Source organism: Oncorhynchus nerka, linkage group LG2 (assembly GCF_034236695.1).
Source record: "Oncorhynchus nerka isolate Pitt River linkage group LG2, Oner_Uvic_2.0, whole genome shotgun sequence".
NCBI lineage: Eukaryota > Metazoa > Chordata > Actinopteri > Salmoniformes > Salmonidae > Oncorhynchus > Oncorhynchus nerka.
The window spans coordinates 61,174,101-61,198,523 of NC_088397.1; the positions used below are offsets into that span (position 1 = coordinate 61,174,101).

General features: G+C 44.6%; 1 protein-coding gene across 4 annotated transcripts in view; it reads left to right on the top strand.

Moving 5' to 3' along the window:
- The first annotated feature begins 16,678 nt into the window (after positions 1-16,678).
- Positions 16,679-24,423, top strand: part of foxp4 (forkhead box P4) — a 239,960-nt gene continuing 232,215 nt past the window's right edge. For 2 of the 4 annotated variants that reach the window (XM_065000783.1, XM_065000786.1), the window contains exon 1: positions 16,680-17,258. The gene's annotated coding sequence lies outside the window, so the exon portion shown is untranslated. Of the gene's footprint in view, positions 17,259-24,423 lie in introns of all 4 variants that reach the window. The other 2 variants (XM_065000782.1, XM_065000788.1) reach the window with 2 other exon arrangements.

Sequence of the window (24,423 nt, forward strand, 5' to 3'; positions counted from 1 at the left end):
CCTCACCTCGCTCATCAACTCATCCCTGACCGCTGGCTACGTCCCTTCTGTCTTCAAGAGAGCGAGAGTTGCACCCTTCTGAAAAAAACCTACACTCGATCCCTCCGATGTCAACAACTACAGACCAGTATCCCTTCTTTCTTTTCTCTCCAAAACTCTTGAACGTGCCGTCCTTGGCCAGCTCTCCCGCTATCTCTCTCAGAATGACCTTCTTGATCCAAATCAGTCAGGTTTCAAGACTAGTCATTCAACTGAGACTGCTCTTCTCTGTATCACGGAGGCCCTCCGCACTGCTAAAGCTAACTCTCTCTCCTCTGCTCTCATCCTTCTAGACCTATCGGCTGCCTTCGATACTGTGAACCATCAGATCCTCCTCTCCACCCTCTCCGAGTTGGGCATCTCCGGCGCGGCCCACGCTTGGATTGCGTCCTACCTGACAGGTCGCTCCTACCAGGTGGCGTGGCGAGAATCTGCGCTCTCACCACTGGCGTCCCCCAGGGCTCTGTTCTAGGCCCTCTCCTATTCTCGCTATACACCAAGTCACTTGGCTCTGTCATAACCTCACATGGTCTCTCCTATCATTGCTATGCAGACGACACACAATTAATTTTCTCCTTTCCCCCTTCTGATGACCAGGTGGCGAATCACATCTCTGCATGTCTGGCAGACATATCAGTGTGGATGACGGATCACCACCTCAAGCTGAACCTCGGCAAGACGGAGCTGCTCTTCCTCCCGGGGAAGGACTGCCCGTTCCATGATCTCGCCATCACGGTTGACAACTCCATTGTGTCCTCCTCCCAGAGCGCTAAGAACCTTGGCGTGATCCTGGACAACACCCTGTCGTTCTCAACTAACATCAAGGCGGTGGCCCGTTCTTGTAGGTTCATGCTCTACAACATCCGCAGAGTACGACCCTGCCTCACACAGGAAGCAGCGCAGGTCCTAATCCAGGCACTTGTCATCTCCCGTCTGGATTACTGCAACTCGCTGTTGGCTGGGCTCCCTGCCTGTGCCATTAAACCCCTACAACTCATCCAGAACACCGCAGCCCGTCTGGTGTTCAACCTTCCTAAGTTCTCTCACGTCACCCCGCTCCTCCGCTCTCTCCACTGGCTTCCAGTTGAAGCTCGCATCCGCTACAAGACCATGGTGCTTGCCTACGGAGCTGTGAGGGGAACGGCACCTCAGTACCTCCAGGCTCTGATCAGGCCCTATACCCAAACAAGGGCACTGCGTTCATCCACCTCTGGCCTGCTCGCCTCCCTACCACTGAGGAAGTACAGTTCCCGCGCAGCCCAGTCAAAACTGTTCGCTGCTCTGGCCCCCCAATGGTGGAACAAACTCCCTCACGACGCCAGGACAGCGGAGTCAATCACCACCTTCCGGAGACACCTGAAACCCCACCTCTTTCAGGAATACCTAGGATAGGATAAAGTAATCCTTCTCACCCCCCTTAAAAGATTTAGATGCACTATTGTAAAGTGGCTGTTCCACTAGATGTCTTAAGGTGAACGCACCAATTTGTAAGTCGCTCTGGATAAGAGCGTCTGCTAAATGACTTAAATGTAAATGAGATGAGATCCTCAGACCCCTTGTGAGACCATATGCTGGTGCGGTTGGCCCTGGGTTCCTCCTAATGCAAGACAATGCTAGACCTCATGTGGCTGGAGTGTGTCAGCAGTTCCTGCAAGAGGAAGGCATTGATGCTATGGACTGGCCCTCCCGTTCCCCAGACCTGAATCCAATTGAGCACATCTGGGACATCATGTCTCGCTCCATCCACCAATGCCACGTTGCACCACAGACTGTCCAGGAGTTGGCGGATGCTTTAGTCTAGGTCTGGGAGGAGATCCCTCAGCAGACCATCCGCCACCTCACCAGGAGCATGCCCAGGCGTCGTAGGGAGGTCATACAGGCACGTGGAGGCCACACACACTACTGAGCCTCATTTTCACTTGTTTTAAGGACATTACATCAAAGTTGGATCAGCCTGTAGTGTGGTTTTCCACTTTAATTTGGAGTGTGACTCAAAATCCAGACCTCCATGTGTTGATACATTTGATTTCCATTGAACATTTTTGTGTGATTTTCTTGTCAGCACATTCAACTATGTAAAGAAAAAAGAAGAATTTTTCATTCATTCAGATCTAGGATGTGTTATTTTAGTGTTCCCTTTATTTTTTTGAGACCATATGCTGGTGCGATTGGCCCTGGGTTCCTCCTAATGCAAGACAATGCTAAAAATATACATATATACACAATTGATATATATTGGATATTTATATATACACTGTTTATATATAATATATATATACACTGTTTATATATAATGGATATTTATATACACTGTTTATATACAATAGAAATGTATATATATATACATACATATATACATTTCCATTGTATATAAACAGTGTATATAAATATCCATTATATATAAACAGTGTATATATAAATATCCATTATATATAAACAGTGTATATATATATATTACATTCCTTCCTTTTTCCACATTTTGTTTTGTTACAGCCTTATTATAAAATTGATTAAATTAAACATTTTCTCATCAATCCACACAATAGCCCATAATGACAAAGTGAAAAAAGGTTGTAATGTTTTTGCAAATGTATTACAAATAAAAAACTGAAATACCTTATTTACATAAGTATTCAAACCCTTTGCTATGAGACTCGAAATTGAGCTCAGGTATATCCTGTTTCCATTGATCATCCTTGATCAAGGCACACAGCTGTCTATATAGGGTCCCACAGGTGACAGTGCACATCAGAGCAAAAACCAAGCCATGAGGTCGAAGGAATTTCCCATAGAGCACCGAGACAGGATTGTGTCAAAGCACAGATCTGGGGAAGGGTAGCAAAAAATGTGAGTATTATTTTTACCTGCATTGTTCCTGTGATTTCTTAGCCTGTTTGATATTGGTTTGTTTTTATTGTTCCAGTTATGGGAATATTTTTTATTTATTTACTTAAATTAGAATGCCAATTATTCTAAGACAGAAATTGTTGTTTGATATTGTAATCTTATTTCTGTGTTTCTTTTTCATCTGCTGTGCTTTTTGAAATGATTAAGATAATGATTTTTTTTACAAATATTAATGTTTTTAGTTATTTCGGGGTTTGATATTAATTATTGTATTTTGATTAACAAAAAAAAAATAGAATTTTACATTATTCCAAAATAATAGTTAACTCACTGTAGTCATATTTAACATGGTTTGAATAAATGATACTATCCTAAGATCTGCAATACTTTTTAAATAAGGAAACATTTATTAATATGTGTGTGTGTGTGTGTGTGCGTGTCTACTCAACAATACACATACTCTCAATAAATTACAAGGTTGTTTTGGTGAAGAGTCTTGGACAATAGGGAAAAAGTGAAGGTGTGTGTGTGTGTGTTTCAACTTTCATATGAGAGTAGTTTGCCTTGAAATCACTGAGAATCCATAGGAGGAGAGTTGAATAGGTTCCGAGCAGGGACCCTAGTCAAAGGCAGTCATTGATCCATTCAAAACCAACAAACACACACCTACAACACAGTTCAGAAAACAGAGAGAAAATAAAATGTTTTTAATTTCATGACGTATATTGATTCTACACACACAACGGAGAGATCGTCTCCATAATAGAGATATAGATTTCTATTAAACACTGACAGAGGTGAAGGATGCAATACAGTGTAACACAGAGATCTGGACAGACAACATTTTAGATTTTTTTTATTATCAAATGAAATGATCGAAAACTGTAATTCCGTGAAGAGAACGTTATTTTCTGCAAGTTGATTTAGCATTTTTTTTCCGTAAAGATGGAAAAAATATTGTGTGTGGCCGTGCGTCGTTGACGCATCTCTGTGGATGACGGTGTGGGTGAGTGTGTGTGTGTCACAGAAAACCTGGGGTTTATACCCTCACCTTCACCACAATATTCACCTCATTATCCCTCAGCTTCTTTCCCTCTCCCTCTATGCTATTCCTCCAGCCAGGCCCAGTCAGCTCAGCTCCAGGCCTAGTCAGAGTTCTTCCTCTGGAGGGTTAAACCAAACAAAGAGGCCTGTTGTAATGTAGTCTCCCCTGTGGAAACCACTGCCCCGCCGGAACACTGCAGCGCCACGCAACGATTGATAATGTCAGCTGGCGAGATACCGCGTGTCAGTCTACAGAACGACAGATCAAAAAAGAGTGAGGGAGGGAGAAAGACAGCATGTCATTTGTTTGCTTTGATACAAGATCAGATTGAGGAAGGGAGGGCAGTGTTTCTCTGTGTGTGTGTGTGTGTGTGTGTGTGTGTGTGTGTGTGTGTGTGTGTGTGTGTGTGTGTGTACACAATGAGTTGAACACCCCCCCAAAGAGAGAGAGAGAGGTGTGTGACGTCAGAAGGTGGAGTGAGTGAGTTTGTAATATGATGACGTTAAATGTCAGATTAGCACTGATGTTCATACTAATATGAGTGTTCCTGAGAGATCTTTCTCAGGAGGAAAATCATGAACACAACTCACAAATGCCACAGCCTCTGTGTGTGTGTGCGCGTACGTGTGTGCAAGTGTTTGTGTGTCTGCATGTGTTTGAGCATCTGTGTGTCGTTGACGCATGTCTGTGGATTACATCTGCGACCCTGTGCATGTGACCAATAAACTAATCGAATCTAAAAATATGTACACATTGTTTCATTCACTTCTCTTTGACCTGCACTGTTGGAGCTCGGTGTTTAAGAATTTTACTGTACATCTGCGACCCTGTGCATGTGACTAATGCAATAATCTAGCTAACCCTTCCCCTAACCCTTTAACCTAACTCCTAACCCTAAAATGAACCCTAGATTAACCTAGCCACCTAGCTAACGTTGGCCACAACAAATTGTAATAAGTAACATATCATATGAATTATAATTCGTAACATATCATACAAAATGGATGATGGACATCCACATATTAATACTTACCATACCAAACGTAACATTATACTAATTTGAGGGTCCTGGATTTTCGTTTACTATGTTACGTCTACCCCTGAGTCCAGGTTTCTGTACGGTGTAATGGGGAGCAGCTGTACCAGTAAACATGTTTATGAGTGGTTAATGAAAACAGGCTGGGATTCTCCTTGTGATCCATCCACCAATCACACTAGCTAATCTAAGTTATAGTGGAAGCCCAGCCACTGTCTGCACTACACACAGTATGATGATATTGTTCTATTACAACCAGCCATGTTTGATATCACTAGTTCAACTCAAAGTCTGCTGTTGTTGATGACACTGTAAAAACCACAGGGACTGTGTCTGTGTTTGCACATGTTTGTGTATTTGTGTTTATGTGAATGGCGTGTTCTCTGTCTTTCACTCCCTTTCCCTCGCTCTGTGTGTGTGTGTGTGTGTGTGTGTGGGTGTCTCCCTGCTGTGTGTATGTGTTCCAGTCTGGGTTTGATTCTCAGGGAAGCTTGGGGATTGTTTGTAAACATCAGCAGCAGTAACTTATATTTTATTGTTTTATTTTACTACATCACTCCCAGATGGCTGTATAAAGATGCCATTTCTTTCATGCAGTTATCACACTCACAAATATCCTGCTCTCTCTGACACACACACACACAAATACACATAAACAACCTCTTTCTCTCATACACACAAACTCCAACAACCTCTCACACACACACACACACACACACACACGTAAGATTACACACATACCGACACACACGCGGACAGATTTAAGTAGTTAATCCACTCACCTTCTCCTTAACTCTCTCTCCCCTTCCTTTCCAAAGGCAGTGTGAGGGTGTCAAGGAGGGATCATGGTGTTTTCAGCTCTGACAGTCTGGGTGAATCCTCTCATAATTCTCTTTAATTATGAGGGAAAATGTTGTACTACAGCCAACGCATGTAGCCAATTATGCTTTAATTGAATTACCTGTCTACTTTGATAATTAACACCCTTATTAACACAGAGAAGGATACTAAATGGGAATAGGAAAGGCAAAGTGCCCAACAGTGTTTCTCATCATTTCATTCATAAAAGGAGAGATGTGTTTTAAATCAGGTCCCTTTAATGCCATAGCACTCTGACAGGGAGGTGTACTGAAACACACACACACACACACATTCATCCCTATCCTCATCCTGACCTCATCCACCACTTCTACATATGATCTCTTCCTCAGTTCTAATGGGCTGGGTGCTACAGGTGGTGCCAGATGTGTGTGAGGAAGAGAGTCATATGATAGAAGGGCTGAGATACCCCCATACATACAGTGCATTGAGTTGGACATATGAGCTATATAAATGCAATTTATTCAGTGATGATATTGTTCTATGGCAACCAACCATGTCTGACAGATATCACTAGTTCTGCTCAACAACAGTCTGCTATTGTTGTTGACCTTGTAAAAACCTGGACAATTCTGTATCTGCCCAATCTGTTTACTCCTATGACTGTGTCCAAGTACTTGATGTACCCCAGAACCAAACAGCCAGTCAACTAACATAACAAACAAGTCTGCATCAGGGACACATGACTCCTTCTGCATTTCTCTGCTCTGCCTGAGAAAGAAAGAGAGAGGGGGAGGGAGGGGGAGAGAGAGAGAGAGAGTGAGAGATAAGTGAGTGAGAGATTCAAAACAGTAAACAGATATACAGTAAACAAGTAAATTAATCACATTTAATCACACCGGTAAATCACACTGGTGTTCCCTCAGCTCTCAAACGCATGCACACACACACACACACACATCGCCTGAGATGAGTCGTGAAGATAATTTTAGACCTGTGTGTCAGTGTTTGTCACATCTGTGCCCTGGTAGTGTAAACAAACAAACACACAACCAAATAAACAAACACACAAACAGAAACACAGTGTGTAAGCCTTTGTCACGACTTCCGCCAAAGTTGGTGCCTCTCCTTGTTCGGGCGGCATTCGGCGGTCGTCGTGACCGGCTTTCTAGCTGCCACCGATCTACGTTTCTTTTTCCATTTGTTTTGTCTTGACTGTACACACTTGGTTCCCATTACGTTATAATTATTTTCCCTATTTAACCCTCTGGTTCCCATGATGTTTTGTGCGTGATTGTTTCTTGTTTTGTGGTAGTCTTCTGTGTTATGGTGTGTTTTCCCTGCGAGGAATTTATGGTTGTTTATTTTTCGAGTAAAGTACGTTATTTTACTCAGTTCGCCTGACTCCGTCCTCACCTCTGCACACTGACACGTGACAGAATCACGCAACAAAAATATGGAGTCAGCAGGTGCACCCAGTCATCCGGTACCAGTAGAGGAACGCGCCCAGCAGCACGCGACGATGCTCCAACATCTTGGCACAGCCATGGATCGCGTGCTGCTCACCATGGAACGATGGAAGAGAGGGGGTTTTCCAACAACCCCATCAACTTCACCCCAACCAACACCACAACCCACACCGCTGTCCACGCCTCCGTCACCTGGACCCAGTGGGATTCGGGTCTCGCTCCCGAGCACATATGATGGGACGGCTGCCGGGTGCCAGGGGTTCCTGCTCCAGTTGGAGCTCTACCTGGCGATCGTCCACCCGGCTCCCTCGGGATACGAGAGCGTGTCCGCCCTCATCTCCTGTCTGTCGGGGAAAGCGCTTGAGTGGGCCAACGCTGAATGGGGAAGTATAGACGCCCACTATAAGGATTTCACCCGCAGCTTCCGGGCGGTCTTCGATCATCCACCTGAGGGGAGAGCGGAGGGGGAACGCTTGTTCCATCTCATACAGGGGATGAGGATCGCACAGGAATTCGCACTGGACTTCAGGACCCTGGCTGCTAGCGCGGGATGGAATGAGAGGGTCCTGATCGACCGTTACCGGTGTAGTCTACATGAGGACATTCGTCAGGAGCTGGCCTGCAGGGACAGCACCCTTACCCCGACCAGCTGGTGGATTTATCTATCCGGCTAGATAACCTGTTGGCCACCCGCGGACGCCCGGATCAGGGTCCGTCCATTCCATCCCCCAGCACCTCCGATCCTACACATATGGAGCTCGGAGGTGCTGCTCTAAGGATGACCTGAAGGGGGGGCCGTTTGCTGCACTACCTGTGGCCGCAGAGGACCCACTGCTGGCAGGTGCTGGAGAGGTTCCCAGGAAGTCGAGGCAGCAGGCAGGGCACTGGTGGATCATCCCAGGTGAGTAGGCACCCAACGCACCCAGAGCTTCCTGTTGCGCACATGTGTATATTTATAGAATTCCCTGAGTTTTCCCCGCATTCCCAGCATAAGGTGCTAGTAGATTCAGGCGCAGCTGTGAATTTTATTTGGATCACTATTGTTCCTGTTGATGTGCCCTTCCCTGTACATTCCTTAGATAGTCATCCTTTAGGGTCGGGCCTGATTAGGGAGGTCACAGCTCCACTATGTATGATAATGCAGGAGGGTCATGAGGAGAGAATTAGTCTCTTCCTGATCGATTCTCCTGCATTTCCTGTGGTGTTGGGACTGGTTGGCCTATCATGACCCCACTATTTCGTGGCAACAGAGGGCTCTCAAGGGATGGTCACATCAGTGTTCAGGGAGATGTGTAGGTGTTTCCATAGGTGCAACTACGGTGGAGAGTCCAAACCAGGTCTCCACCATGCACATCCCCCCTGAATATGCCGATTTGGCTCTCGCCCAGAGTGAAAAGGAAGGCGACTCAACTACCACCCCATCGACGGGGGCATTGTGTGACAGATCTCCTGGTAGACGCAGCACTTCCCTGGAGTAAAGTGTATCCTCTGTCACAGGAGGAGACGGCAGCTACGGAAACACATGTCGCCGAATCTCTGGGACACGGATACATTTGGCCTTCCACTTCACCTGCCTCCACGAGTTTCTTTTTTGTGAAGAAGAAGGATTTATGCCCGTGCATTGACTATAGAGGTTTAAATCAGATCACGGTGAAGTATAGTTACCCGTTGCCTCTCATAGCCAGTGTGACAGAGTCATTGCATGGTGCGCGCTTCTTCACCAAATTGGATCTCAGGAGCGCTTACAACATGGTGCGTATCCGGGAGGGGGAGGAGTGGAAGACGGCATTTAGTACCACCTCTGGGCACTATGAGTACCTCGTCATGCCGTACGGGTTGATGAATTCTCCATCCGTCTTCCAATCCTTTGTAGACAAGATTTTCAGGGACCTGCACAGGCAGGGTGTAGTGGTGTATATAGATGACATTCTAATATACTCCGCTACATGCGCAGAGCATGTGTCTCTGGTGCTCAAGGTGCTTGGTCGACTGTTATAGCATGACCTGTACGTTAAGGCTGAGAAATGTCTGTTCTTCCAACAATCCGTCTCCTTACTAGGGTACCGCCTGTCTGAGTCAGGGGTGGAGATGGAGAATGACTGCATTTCAGCCGTGCGTAATTGGCCGACTCCAACCACGGTAAAGGAGGTGCAGCGGTTCTTAGGGTTTGCCACCTACTACCGGAGGTTTATCCAGGGCTTTGGTCAGATAGCGGCTCCCATTACCTCTTTGCTGAAGGGGGGACCGGTGCGACTGCAGTGTTCAGCTGGGGCGGACAGGGCTTTTGGTCACCTGAAGGCTCTGTTTACCTCAGCACCGGTGTTGGCTCATCCTGATCCCTCCTTAGCGTTCGAGGCTGGGATAGGAGCTGTGCTGTCTCAGCGCTCGGGTATGCCACCAAATCTCCACCCCTGTGCGTTCTTTTCGAAGAAGCTCAGCTCGATGGAGCGAAACTATGATGTGGGTGACCGGGAGCTGTTGGCTGTTGTTGGGGCTCTGAAAAGGTGGAGGTATTGGCACCCTTTTCTCATTTGGACTGACCACCGCAATCTGGAGTACATCCGGGCAGCAAGGAGAATGAATCCTCGCCAGGCAAGGTGGGCCATGTTTTTTCAAATTATAATTATTTATTTTTTTTACCCCTTTTTCTCCCCAATTTCGTGGTATCCAATTGTTAGTAGCTACTATCTTGTCTCATCGCTACAACTCCCATACGGGCTCGGGAGAGACGAAGGTTGAAAGTCATGCGTCCTCCGATACACAACCCAACCAAGCCGCACTGCTTCTTAACACAGCGTGCATCCAACCCGGAAGCCAGCCGCACCAATGTGTCAGAGGAAACACCGTGCACCTAGCAAATTTGGTTAGCGTGCACTGCGCCCGACTCGCCACAGGAGTCGTTAGTGTGCGATGAGACAAGGATATCCCTACCGGCCAAACCCTCCCTAACCCGGACGACGCTAGGCCAATTGTGCGTCGCCCCACGGACTTCCCGGTCACGGTTACGACAGAGCCTGGGCGCGAACCCAGAGTCTCTGGTGGCACAGCTGGCGCTGCAGTACAGCGCCCTTAAGTGGGCCATGTTTTTCACCCGTTTTGTGTTCCCTCTATCCTACAGACCAGGTTCCCAGAACGCTGAGGCAGACGCACTGTCCCAGATGTATGACACAGAGGAGCGGTCCACGGATCCCACTCCCATACATCCGGCTTCTTGCCTGGTGGCACCGGTGGTATGGGAGGTTGATGCGGGCATTATGTGCGGAGCCCACTCCCACCCAGTGTCCAGTTGGACGTGTGATCCGTCTGATGTTCGTGATCGATTGATCTGTTGTGCTCACACGTCACCCTCCTCTGGTCATCCTGGCATTGGTTGGACAGTGCGCTGTCTTAGTGGGAAGCGTGGAATTTATGGTTGCTTATTTTTTTGAGTATAGTACGTTGTTTTACTCAGTTCTGTGTCCTGCGCCTGATTCCGTCCTCACCTCTGCACACTGACACCTGACAGCCTTACATGATTCTCAAACTCTCCTTTGTAGAACAGGAAACTTTTAAAAGAAGCTCCTGCCCCACTTCATAATAAATGCCCCAAAACATGTATGTTTACATAGCAATTACAGGTAGAGTGTATTTTAAAAAAAAATGTGCTTGGTGTGGTTGCATATTGATTTAGGACACACCAGAACTTGTGTGTGTGTGTGGGGGGGGGCAGTCTTTCGAATAAGGCTGCTGTACTGATCACTTCAGCTACCCCCGCCACCCTGGTCTTTAGCAGTGTTGACCTAGCTAACGAAGGCGTTGTGATTTAGGGCAGTCGTGGCCCATTGTCGAGCGTGTGTCTGACGGACTGTCATCATTCCCTCAAAAAAGAAGGAGAGAGAGTAGATAGACAGAAAGCACAGAGATCACAATCAGGGTTATAACGAGACAGGAAATATTATAAGCTCTTCTCATGACTTATTGCTTCTCCTTTATTCTTTATCTTTTCGCAGCAACAGGTATGATGTAATTTATTTTTACTTCTCCTGATTCAGTCTTCCTGACATGTTGTCTTGACCCAGATCATAATGTCAATTAGCAAATTAAAGCACTAAACTAGGAAATAGTTCAGGAAGAGTCATACAATGTTCGGCTTTCAAATATTTATTAGCTAATTCATATTAGGTAACTATCAAAATATATTCATACTATAAAAAATTAACATTGAATGGATATCTGGAAGCAGGGCGTGCACAGAACTTTGACATAACATACCAACTGCCTCTGGAGCCAAAATGTCAACATATAGGCCTTTTATTTTCTGCAACAGCACACTCACTCATCACACATTATAAGCAAGCTAGTGCCAGTGACTCCTAGGCCTAGAGACGACGAGGGCTGATTGACAGAATGAGAGACAGCTGATCAAAGTGAATGACGATGTAAATGGTCTAGCAAGTTAGTTATCTATGCTGTCGAAACAACACATTTTTACTCAATTTTTTTGTTTGTTCTGCTGCTGACATCTGCCTCTTTCTAACAAGCAGTGAAGTTGCTCAAATCTTTGTCCCTGACAGTGAGAGACACACATGACAGATCCAACTCTAAAGTATCCTCCTACAGTATTCAAGTCTCCCCGGCACGCGCAGCCAGTGGCCACTGCATGCAAGTCAGAGGAGTGCGCTCTTGGGGCAGGAGGGCAGGGGAGAGGACATTTTTTGAGATTCAAAAGCTTATCAAATGTGCTAGTTTGATGTGCAATTCGTTACATTTCAAATTAAAATGGGCAATTAAAACACTCAAAATAAAATGTAAAAGTAATTCATAAAATTACAAAAAATCCAAAAGGGTAGGCGCTTAGGGCAAAAGGGTAGGTGCTCAGGGCAAAAGGGTAGGTGCTCAGGGCAAAAGGGTAGGTGCTCAGGGCAAAAGGGTAGGTGCTCAGGGCAAAAGGGTAGGTGCTCAGGGCAAAAGGGTAGGTGCTTAGGGCAAAAGGGTAGGTGCTCAGGGCAAAAGGGTAGGTGCTCAGGGCAAAAGGGTAGGTGCTCAGGGCAAAAGGGTAGGTGCTTAGGGCAAAAGGGTAGGTGCTTAGGGCAAAAGGGTAGGTGCTCAGGGCAAAAGGGTAGGTGCTCAAGGCAAAAGGGTAGGTGCTCAGGGCAAAAGGGTAGGTGCTCAGGGCAAAAGGGTAGGTGCTCAGGGCAAAAGGGTAGGTGCTTAGGGCAAAAGGGTAGGTGCTCAGGGCAAAAGGGTAGGTGCTCAGGGCAAAAGGGTAGGTGCTCAGGGCAAAAGGGTAGGTGCTCAGGGCAAAAGGGTAGGTGCTCAGGACAAAAGGGTAGGTGTTCAGGCACTGTTTGAGCCCTTTCTCTATACGTGATTACCTTAAAGCATAACTAGAAGCATAAAAAAAGCTTTTGTTGTTTTTTAGTTGGAGAGTGCGTTGTTGTTAATGGTTTCCAAGGTTTATAACTGTGTAGAGGAACATCTGTTGCTGCTTAGCTCCACAATGGACAAACTCAGCGGTGAGGCAAAGAGAGGTCAAAAGATCAGTGCCTTGCCCAGGCGCTCTCTCTCACACACACACACACACACACACACACACACACACACACCTCACGCTGGCTGCCTTCATGTGCTGTGTTTTCTAAAAAAGGTGCTTACACATGGGCCACGGTAAGCGGCCAAGGTCTTATACATAGGGTTTTCACCAACAACGAATTCAGCAGAAGTTCAGCCACCATTCATTTTCATCAAGGGCACGCAGAGAAATGTGTAGGCGATTGTGGGAAGGTGAGTGGGGAGAACCCTGCTTGCGGTGCGGTAGAAAAGGTTCAGCTCTGCTCTACTTTATGCTAATTTAAAGCCACGTGTTGTCAAGAGGAGGCACTGCCTCCAGTGGCTTGTATTCATGGTCCCAAGGGAAATATTTGACCAATAAAAAATAGATATTATAAAAGAATTGATCTTCCATTTCTCTCTGTGTTTTCATTGTTTTTCGTAAATTCGCAAGTGGCTGAATCTCACTGGAGAAATCATCTGAGTGAGGGAAACAGCACCCCTCTGTCTCGAAATGTGTAGCCCATGTATCTGATGCCGGCTGGACCAAAAGAGTATGACATGTTTCCACATTAGCATTTGATTGATTGATGCCAGAAAGAATCTGGCCTCCCTTGATATACAAATTATAAAATAATTAGCCAATCAGTGTTGATCTGACCTCAACTGTGGGTTGGCCTGGTGCAGCAACACGACAACACCACACCTGCGTTGTCGTGGCTGTGTTTTTAGGATCGTTGTCCAGTTGAAAGGTGAACCTTCGCACCAGTCTGCGGTCCTGAGCACTCTGGAGCAGGTTTTCATCAAGGATCTCGTTGTACTTTGCTCCGTTCATCATTCCCTCGATCCTGATTAGTCTCCCAGTCCCTGCCACTGAAAAACATCCCCACAGCATGATGCTGTCACCACCATGCTTCACAGTAGGGATGGTGCCAGGTTTCCTCCAGACGTGACTCTTGACATTCAGGCCAAATACTTCAATCTTGGTGTCATCAGACCAGATAATCTTGTTTCTCATGGTCTGAGGGTCCTTTAGGTGCCTTTTGGCAAACTCCAAGCGGGCTGTCATGTGCCTTTTAGTGAGGAGTGGCATCTGTCTGGCCACTCTACCATAAAGGCCTGATTGATGGAGTGCTGCAGAGATGGTTGTCCTTCTGGAAGGTTCTCCCATCTTCACTGAGGAACTCTGGAGCTCTGTCAGGGTAACCATCAGGTTCTTGGTCACCTCTATGACCAAGGCCGTTCTCTACTGATTTCTCAGTATGGCAGCCAGTTCTAGGAAGAGTCTTGGTGGTTCCAAACTTCTTCCATTTAAGAATGATGGAGGCCACTGTGTTCTTGGGGACCTTCAATACTGCGGACATACTTTAGTACCCTTCCCCAGATCTGTGCCTCGACACAATCCTGTTTCTGAACTCTATGGACAATTCTTTTGACCTCATGGATTGGTTTTTGCTCTGACATGCACTGTCAACAGTGGGACCATACATATATAGACAGCTGTGTGCCTTTCCAAATCATGTCCAATCAATTGAATTTACCACAGGTGGACCAATCAAGTTGTAGAAACATCTCAAAGATGATCAATGGGGGGGGGGACTGTTTTTGCTTTGTCATTATGGGGTATTGTGTGAAGATTAATGAGGATTTTTAGAATAAGGATGTAACATAACAAAATGTTGGAAAAGTCAAAGTGTCTGAATACTTTCCGAATGGACTGTAACCATAAATGCTTATATTGTGCAACTGGCCTGAGACGATTGAAGTTCAATATGTAGTCATATATAGTAATATGGAGTCCATAGGGGAGTTGCAGCGATGGGACAAGACTGTAACTACCAATTGATATCATGAAAAAGAGGTAAAAAGTACACTTTTTAAAAATCTAAAATCAATCACCATAATTTGCAAATAAATAAATTAAAAATCCTACAATGTGATTTTCTGGATTTTGTTTTCTCATTTTGTCTGTCATAGTTGAAGTGTACCTATGATGAAAATTACAGGCCTCTCTCATCTTTTTAAGTGGGAGAACTTGCACAATTGGTGGCTGACTAAATACTTTTTTGCCCCACTGTATAACCTTGCTGATTTTGTATTGGTATTTTATTAGGATCCCCATTAGCTCTTGCAAAATCAGCAGCTACTCTTCCTTGGGTCCACAATGTTTAAATGTTTAAGTTGAAATGGTGCTGGAATAGCGGAGGCAGTGCTCCTGTTGTCTTTGTGCTGACGTGCACTAACTCTGTGGTTCTCAATCAGTAACTGTTTAGTAAACTGTTGAAAACATGAACCTGCTTGACCATGCTGCAGGTCATAACTGCTTGTTAGATGCAATGTTTGCTTCGTAGACTTTACCGGACAGATGTTGCTCTCCAGTTTTGTGATGAAACAAACGGATGTACAGTTGAATTTATTCCGCCACTGTGTGACTTGTCTTTGCCTTATCGTATATCACATTTGCGTAAGAATGAATGGGCTATAGAGCAAACAACGCAATTATCACAACATGGGTTATAATATGGCCTTCTGTTATATGGTCTTTTTATTGGCTTGGCTTGGCTTCCTCACTGATCTTACCCACACACCACTACTGGCTGCCTCTGGTCAAAACCCAATGATAGATTTCAATTGGAGTAGCGTGGCAAAACGCAAGCAGTTTTGCAAGCAGCGCGGTTACTCTTGCTTGCTCCCGTGAGCTGCAGGGCTGGCTTGCAGCTTGAGGCACTAAAAGATAACATTTGCTGAAGTCTTGAGCGTCTGCCACGCATGTTTGACCAATGAGCTGAGTTAATCTTCTCAACTTATTAAACATTGTTTTAATGAAAACATTTGAGCTGACAACAACCAGGACTGCTGGTCTCTCTACACCAGTGGCGGTCGGTGCCGTTTAAGATGAGGGAGGACATTTTTTTTTTTTCATGAGCATGGCCTTATTTCTATTTTCAGCATAAATCTGTCGCTGTTAAATTGAACTTGGTGAATGGAATATGAATGACAGTCTTCCATGACAGGTTTAGGCTACTACATGATACTTTAATTTTCCCTATACCTATCATGAGGTTGCTACAACCTAGCCTATGAATGAAAGTTTTACAACATAGGTGCCCACAGGTCGAGACAAAAAAATTGAGGTGACAGACAGTGACACATGGACAGAGAGTGACACATTCAATACCGCTTTGCACACACTTGCCTGTATCTGGCTGATCTTTCATTGAAAGTCATTTTTTTATACAACATCTCTCTCTATCTCTTTCTTGCTTCTCCTTCATTTTGGAAGAAATTAATTTGTTCAAAACTGTTTAACTATTGTCTTTCTCTTTGAGTCAACTACTCACCACATTTTACACACTGCAGTGCTAGCTAGCTGTAGCTTGTGTTTTCAGTACTAGATTCATTCTCTGATTCTTTGATTGGGAGGACAACATGTCAGTTCTGATAGGTTGGAGGAAGTCCTCCAGAAGTTGTCATAATTACTGTGTAAGTCTATTGAAGGTGGTGAGAACCATGAGCCTCATAGGTTTTGTATTAAAGTCAATGTGACTAGCTGTCCAACCGGCTACAACATGGTGCTACCCGACATAGTGCTGTTGAGGCTACTGTAGACCTTCAATGCAAAACATCAATGATTTGGTGACGTGAATATATTTAGTATAGTTTTATATAAAAATATATATATTTTTTAAGTTTGAAAAAAACATTTGTTTAATGAAATTCACTGAGGAGGATGGTCCTCCCCTTCCTCCTCTGAGGAGCCTCCAGTGCTCTAAACATGGTAGGCGGATTTTCTCGCGGTGCAATTGCCGCTTGCCACCCGGCCATGTGAAGCGCCTTTTTCTGCCACTAGCAAGGCACAGAAATATGTGAACGAGCACCTGTTTTAGAGGCATTACGGTAGAGAGCAAACTATCCCCCAACATATCCTCAACCAACACACAACCCGAATAATTCAACACTGATTTGCTAGCGAAGGAGCGAGCGACAGATGGGATGCCAAAAACTGAGTCGATTATCGTCATTGGGACTTGTGGAGGGGTTAAGATCTGAATAACGGCGAGATAGCAGGATCAGACCAGAGTGAGGAGAGCCGGCATCGAACAGCCCGAAAAGCTGTGTGCTTTCTCTCCATCAACTTCCCCAAGGGCTGCGCATGCAGCCTGTGTGTGAGTTAGTGGCACTAGTATTGTTCTGACTTCACTAGATACAGTGCCCACTCCTAGAGAGAGAACGCACAACAAAAGACAAGAAAGGAAGGAAGCACGGAGTAACTAACGAAGACGGTTGTCGTTGAAAGTAATGGTCCTGCGATACCAATCTTAGATTCCAAGATTTCTCTCTTTTTGTTATTTTGCCTTGAGTCTTTGTAGCGGTGAGGGGACTCGCCGTGTGGTGTTGCGCCGAGCAGAAGCGGGGCTGTCCACATGGTCCAGCCACTGGTGTGAAAGTTGACTTCTTCAGAAAACAAGAACAGGTTGATACACGTATCTACATATTCTCCATCCCTCTTAATTGTCCTTTCTTCTCCTCTGTCTCTCTGTCCGTGTGTTTTTCCAAGAGTGAAAGTGTGTGCGCGCGTGTTGTTGAGTTCGAACACTGCAAAAATTGGACTTGTTTATGGCTATCATTGTTTCCAGCAAAAGTCTTATAAACCAATAATAACAAAATCTTACCCAATATTGAGCGAATGACTAGGCAATTATTTCCTAATGTGTGTTTCACCAAGGCTGGCATACACGGTAGTCCAAACATGAAACTTTAAATCAGCTACTTTTCAGGCCATGCACTTTGAAGTAGTTCTTCATTTTGTACAATAGAAAAAAGTTTGTCGAAAATGGCAAGGACCCACGAGCGAGTTTCTCGCGACCTCTCCCCTAGATAAACACGTGCTATCAAAATAACAAATTGCAGTTTTAATATGAAATCCATATACTTTAGTATACATACTTTGGAAATATGCCTACTTGATTTTAATTTTAAAATGTAGGTGTGAAATGATAGTTATAGTTGTAGACTGCAGGAGCAGTGGCTGCATGCTGCCTCGCCGCTTATGGAAGGTGTCAGGTTCACAAACGCTCGCACATGAAACAACAAAAAGTTTTCAGACAAAGCTGGCCTACAAAGATGTTCGGAGTGAATTTGAATGAAAGCAGCAAATGCACGGAGGTGCACAACCGTCGAACGCTAAACGAGTCCTTTGTAAAGTACTTTGATTAATCGCGTCTCCAATAACGGGTGTAAATTTACACACCCATTCGGTCATCGTTTGAATTATTTTTGATCGTTTATTACCCGTTCACCACACACCGAACGAGGTCTCACTAGATTTGCGATTGTTGAATTTGGATTAAAGATACATTTTAAGGGACCACATAACATCTATGATTAGGCCTTTAAATTATTTTATAATTAATTTAGACAAGAACACTAATATGCCTAAATAATTCGTTTTTACGGTCAAACTTTTAAATATTTAAAGGATGTTGTCTGCTGATTTTGGGCTTGTGTTTTGCAGACTTCAATCCGGGTGGTATGGAAGTTTTGGTCTCAGTCTTTATGGAAGGATAGTGTCCCTTTTATTTGAATTTATTCACAATTGTGTCAAATACAATAGAGATCTACTGTAATAGTAGGCTATTGTTATTATTGATTCAGTTTACCAAACAATAGGCTATAGGCCTAGCCTACTGTTGGTGATACGTGCAATTGTGCTTCAAAATCAAAGTTGGTGTGAAGCGCATGGAACAATTTATGTCGTTGATTATTATTGGTTATTAGCCATGCATAATCTATTAATCAGAATCGGATATACTTACCTATCAGAAAAGCAAAAGGCATGAAAAGCCGAGAAGATCCCGTTTTAGCTGATAACGTCTTCGTTTTGTTTTATACAATTATTGTACAACTTCTAAGATAAAGGATAGACACATAGCCTCACAATCTTTATTGATTTAATTATGAAAATATCTATTTTGTAACTGACGCATATGGAATCTATTGGGAATATGAATAACTATACATTTAAAAATATACACATTCTAAAAAGTTATGCTAGTGTTGAAAAGTTGTCGGGTGCAATAGGACTCATCAACAGAATAGCCAAATGCGCCCCATGCACGAGAACTAATGGCTACTCATTTTAGGCTCTGCATGCGCGCTTTTGTGAGGAGACCCATTTTAACACATTTGAGCATTCCGGCGTTTAGAGTTGTTTTTCTTCGAATATTCATTCTATATCTCATTATGAAAGTTTTTTGTTTGTTTTGTAATGTCCTATAAAAGCATTTAAATAATTTCCTAATCTACTTTCTACTAAATTGATAAATTGATAATTCATTTTAAATAATTGCATTGTCTCAAACAAGTAGGCTATTTTCAACATCTCACAAGGTTATGTAGAAGTTTTCACAGACACCACCGCCGTATTGTTGCGGTTGATTTCCTAAATTTGAGCACACCCATATATCTCCCTACATTACCGTCCCTGAGCTCCCTAAATATCAGCCTTCATCTGGGACATTCCTGCACGTCAGACGCAATGATGTCCGGCATGATGGAGAAATGAAATTACAATTATTTGCTATTGGTTGCGGCACGGTGCCATTGGTCTGTAAGTCATTAAAAAGAAAAAGGCAGATCATTGCCGTTTTTCTTTTGATTGATGGACGCTGGGGCATTTGACATAATTAATTAATTTAGTGTGTTCCCGCTCCCTCTCTCTCTCCATGTTGTTTTGTGGCTCCTGTCCCCCTGTCCTTCGCTCCGAGGCTGCGCGTGCCACGGGTGGCATTTCTGCAACGCGACGGTGACACAGTTTTAATTGCACCACTGATGGAGGTTTAATATACTTTTTTTAGAGAGAATGAAAGAGCTGTATTTCACATTTTATATCCGTGTCATAACTCTTCTGCCAGGCAGGAAAACATGGATTTGGTTGGTGGTATGTGTGGTGGCATAAAATATATTCACACCCGGGGACTAGTTATTTTAATTGTTCAAAAACACACCTGGGCTGATTTTCTTCTCTGAGATCAGTGGGTTATTTATAAAATCATGATGAGCTTTTATTCCTTAAGAAAATATAAAATTGAAGGGACTTTGTAACTGAACAAACAAAAGTAATATGTCTATAGTTAGCCCCACTAATAATTTAAAACCAGACAAATTCTTTGAAAGGGTATTTTAAACGTTTTATATTTTACTAAAAGCAGTTCACCTCCTTTAGGTATGTCCAGATTTATTTAGAATGTTTTACCTAATTTAATCTTTCTGATTGTGTTATTCTATTTTCAGTTCTATCTTACTTTGCTCATAACCAAAGTGTTAGGAAATTTCAACTGAACTGATTCCATTTTTTTGGAATGGCTTTCGAGTTTAGGGTGAGAGAAAGCAGGGTATTTCTCAGCGGTGTGTGTCATGTTTGCTGTGGTCTAGAGATCCAGACCTGGCTTTAAGACAGGAGAACGTGGTTGCGTTGGCACAGTTGGTTGGAGCATGATGATTGTAATTCCAGAGTTGTGGGTTTGATTCCCGCATGGGCCACATATACTGAAGATATGACATCATTTGAAGTAGCTTAAGAGAAAAGTGTCAGCTGAATTACTCTATTATCATTATTGAAGATCCTCAGCTCAAACAGACATACGTACCTGCTGCTGGGCTGAGAGAGAGACGAGCAGTGAGGGTCGCTCCTCTCAGAGAGAAGGAGAGGGGGACATTTTACACTCCATTTGAGATGGTAGTTACCTAGGATTTATTTGAAAATTGTATTTAGATACTAACAGTACTCTCTTACTTTTCTATACATGTGGTATCTAAGAAATATAATACGAATTTACATGAGAACAGTCTGTTTGAATATAATATAAGAATATGTGAGAAGAGCAGTTTGAGAAAAGGAGAGCTTGTGAGATAATAGACATGGTATTTGAGAGGGAAAAGAAGTGATTTGGAAATGAAGTGGACACAGCCAGGAAGCTAGAGGTGTCAGAAGAAGGCTGCCTCTCTCTGCTCTATCTGCTATTGTGTCCAGCTGCAGACAGTAAAATCAGACGGTTTTCCTTCTTTTCCTCGGCAGCTGACTGTTTTTCATGTCCTGTTGTTGAATTTCTCCTGCACGTTTCTCCCTCTCACACGTTTCTCTTCTGATTTGTTGAGTTTCTATTATTGCTACATTCTCAGTGTTGTAGATAATATTTTCCTTGAATTTGTGTAGTTTGTAAAATGTTTTTGGACTTTCTATTATGTTATATTGAGTAAAAGGAAAGCAAAGTCTGTTCACTATTTGCTGAGCAGCATCTGTAATGTCAGTAGTGATTTTGCGAAATGCAACACTGCAGTAATAGTGATTAGATGACACTATCAGGGTGGGACAGATAGACAAACTTTATGTGTGTTTGAACGTGTTTTGGTTGTAGTTAGGCAAAGTTTGTGTGTGTGTTTGTGTGTGTCTGGTCTGTAGTCAGGGTTTTAACTGGCTGTGTGTCAGAGCCTGGGTGTGTCTGGTCTGTAGTCAGGCATTTAACTGGCTGTGTGTCAGAGCCTGGGTGTGTCTGGTCTGTAGTCAGGCTTTTAACTGGCTGTGTGTCAGAGCCTGGGTGTGTCTGGTCTGTAGTCAGGCTTTTAACTGGCTGTGTGTCAGAGCCTGGGTGTGTCTGGTCTGTAGTCAGGGTTTTAACTGGCTGTGTGTCAGAGCCTGGGTGTGTCTGGTCTGTAGTCAGGGTTTTAACTGGCTGTGTGTCAGAGCCTGGGTGTGTCTGGTCTGTAGTCAGGGTTTTAACTGGCTGTGTGTCAGAGCCTGGGTGTGTCTGGTCTGTAGTCAGGGTTTTAACTGGCTGTGTGTCAGAGCCTGGGTGTGTCTGGTCTGTAGTCAGGCTTTTAACTGGCTGTGTGTCAGAGCCTGGGTGTGTCTGGTCTGTAGTCAGGCTTTTAACTGGCTGTGTGTCAGAGCCTGGGTGTGTCTGGTCTGTAGTCAGGGTTTTAACTGGCTGTGTGTCAGAGCCTGGGTGTGTCTGGTCTGTAGTCAGGGTTTTAACTGGCTGTGTGTCAGAGCCTGGTGTGTCTGGTCTGTAGTCAGGGTTTTAACTGGCTGTGTGTCAGAGCCTGGGTGTGTCTGGTCTGTAGTCAGGCTTTTAACTGGCTGTGTGTCAGAGCCTGGGTGTGTCTGGTCTGTAGTCAGGCTTTTAACTGGCTGTGTGTCAGAGCCTGGTGTGTCTGGTCTGTAGTCAGGCTTTTAACTGGCTGTGTGTCAGAGCCTGGGTGTGTCTGGTCTGTAGTCAGGGTTTTAACTGGCTGTGTGTCAGAGCCTGGGTGTGTCTGGTCTGTAGTCAGGCTTTTAACTGGCTGTGTGTCAGAGCCTGGGTGTGTCTGGTCTGTAGTCAGGCTTTTAACTGGCTGTGTGTCAGAGCCTGGTGTGTCTGGTCTGTAGTCAGGGTTTTAACTGGCTGTGTGTCAGAGCCTGGGTGTGTCTGGTCTGTAGTCAGGCTTTTAACTGGCTGTGTGTCAGAGCCTGGGTGTGTCTGGTCTGTAGTCAGGGTTTTAACTGGCTGTGTGTCAGAGCCTGGGTGTGTCTGGTCTGTAGTCAGGCTTTTAACTGGCTGTGTGTCAGAGCCTGGGTGTGTCTGGTCTGTAGTCAGGGTTTTAACTGGCTGTGTGTCAGAGCCTGGGTGTGTCTGGTCTGTAGTCAGGCTTTTAACTGGCTGTGTGTCAGAGCCTGGGTGTGTCTGGTCTGTAGTCAGGGTTTTAACTGGCTGTGTGTCAGAGCCTGGGTGTGTCTGGTCTGTAGTCAGGCTTTTAACTGGCTGTGTGTCAGAGCCTGGGTGTGTCTGGTCTGTAGTCAGGGTTTTAACTGGCTGTGTGTCAGAGCCTGGGTGTGTCTGGTCTGTAGTCAGGCTTTTAACTGGCTGTGTGTCAGAGCCTGGGTGTGTCTGGTCTGTAGTCAGGGTTTTAACTGGCTGTGTGTCAGAGCCTGGGTGTGTCTGGTCTGTAGTCAGGCTTTTAACTGGCTGTGTGTCAGAGCCTGGGTGTGTCTGGTCTGTAGTCAGGGTTTTAACTGGCTGTGTGTCAGAGCCTGGGTGTGTCTGGTCTGTAGTCAGGGTTTTAACTGGCTGTGTGTCAGAGCCTGGGTGTGTCTGGTCTGTAGTCAGGGTTTTAACTGGCTGTGTGTCAGAGCCTGGGTGTGTCTGGTCTGTAGTCAGGCTTTTAACTGGCTGTGTGTCAGAGCCTGGGTGTGTCTGGTCTGTAGTCAGGCTTTTAACTGGCTGTTTCAGAGCCTGGGTGTGTCTGGTCTGTAGTCAGGGTTTTAACTGGCTGTGTGTCAGAGCCTGGGTGTGTCTGGTCTGTAGTCAGGCTTTTAACTGGCTGTGTGTCAGAGCCTGGGTGTGTCTGGTCTGTAGTCAGGGTTTTAACTGGCTGTGTGTCAGAGCCTGGGTGTGTCTGGTCTGTAGTCAGGCTTTTAACTGGCTGTGTGTCAGAGCCTGGGTGTGTCTGGTCTGTAGTCAGGGTTTTAACTGGCTGTGTGTCAGAGCCTGGGTGTGTCTGGTCTGTAGTCAGGCTTTTAACTGGCTGTGTGTCAGAGCCTGGGTGTGACTAAAACATGTTCCAGATTGTCCAAAAATATGTACAATAAACACGCTAACACTTGAATGCTTTACTATACTATAAAATGATACAACTGTATTGACTGCTGTATTATAATATGAATCTGACTGCTTCAAAACATTCCATTTGGGGCTTAATGCACGCCAACTTTATTGGTCCATCAACATAATATAAGTGTTCCTACCATGAGTGTGTGTGTGTGTGTGTGTGTGTGTGTGTGTGTGTGTGTCTGTGTGTGTGTGTGTGTGTGTGTGTGTGTGTGTGGGTGTGGGTGTGCGTGTGTATATAAGAGTGCCCATTCAAAATTCACATGGGCTCCAATCAAGTGAGATGGACAGTAGTTTGTGAAGTTTTTCATGTCCTGTGCATTGCTAATATTGAACACTTTTCTGAGGACTCGCTCTGTCTGCCTGTCTCTCTATCCCCCTCTACATTAAACCTCTCCTGCCAGACCAAAACTACTGCTGCCCATTGGTTGAGTGGCTTTATCTGCTGCTCCAAAGTGTTTTTAAAGAGAGGTGGAAAGCCAGCGATACATGATGCTGGTATGTGTAGGATTTGACCCAGTGGATATCCTGTTTTTTGCCTCCATCACAGTACTTCCATTAAAACAGATTCTGTGGAAAAAGGACAAATGAAATGCTTGTGTTTGCAGTTCATAGTCAATGCATGTGTTGGCTGTTTTTTTGGAGGAAGCCCAAAAGTCTGGAAAATGTGTTGTTTTTTATAAAAATCTAAATCAATCAGTTAAGAATTGAAATGTTGAAGTTTTAAAGCTTTGTTATGTGTGTGGAGGTAGTTAGCTGGTGATGAGAGTGCTGGCTGTGGTCATCAGTTAGGTGATTGAAATGTTGAAGTTTTAAAGCTTTGTTATGTGTGTGGAGGTAGCTAGCTGGTGATGAGAGTGCTGGCTGTGGTCATCAGTTAGGTGATTGTAATGTTGAAGTTTTAAAGCTGTGTTATGTGTGTGGAGGTAGCTAGCTGGTGATGAGAGTGCTGGCTGTGGTCATCAGTTAGGTGATTGTAATGTTGAAGTTTTA